Below are 609 nucleotides of genomic sequence, written 5' to 3'. Positions count from 1 at the left end.
TACATAGTGGGCCCCAAGAATGATTTTCTCTGGTGGGCCCAAGGTGCTCCAGTCCGACGCTGCACTTACCCATAGACTTGTATGGGTGCGCGTGATCTGAATTTCAGAGCCACTCACATCATGCTGTGATTGTCCTCTCATGACGAGTCGGTATGAGAAAATAATGGCAGATCTACACTTCCCCGTAGTATGTAGCATTGGGCTGAGTGTTATTTGATAAAACATCACATAGCACTCGGCCGTGTTATACGCCAGTGTGAGCGAGCCCTGATGCTTATAACGTCTCCTCATGTGTGCACTCAAAAAAGAAATGTGAATAAGAAGTAATTAAAAGGACAAGATTATAATTATAATAAAAAATAATAAGACCTCATAAAAATAATAAAAATTCTTCACGCTTTACACGATTTGTCCTCTGGGGCAGTGATGAGGTGTCCTCTGCCTCCTGCCTTCTATGACATCCAGGCTCCTTCTGTTGCAGTACTGGCGCATCAGCACTAGATGGCAGCGGCGTCCTCTGTGGCTCACCTGGCGTGTTCTGCCGTCAGGTAGGAATGCTGCGGGCGCCCCTCCCGTGTAATGTGTCCCGCCCTGTCACTTGTCCCTCAC

Source organism: Dendrobates tinctorius, unplaced genomic scaffold (genome assembly GCF_039654945.1).
Source record: "Dendrobates tinctorius isolate UK_male_01 unplaced genomic scaffold, ASM3965494v1 ptg000105l, whole genome shotgun sequence".
Classification (NCBI taxonomy): Eukaryota; Metazoa; Chordata; class Amphibia; order Anura; family Dendrobatidae; genus Dendrobates; species Dendrobates tinctorius.
This window is presented reverse-complemented; position numbering follows the sequence as displayed.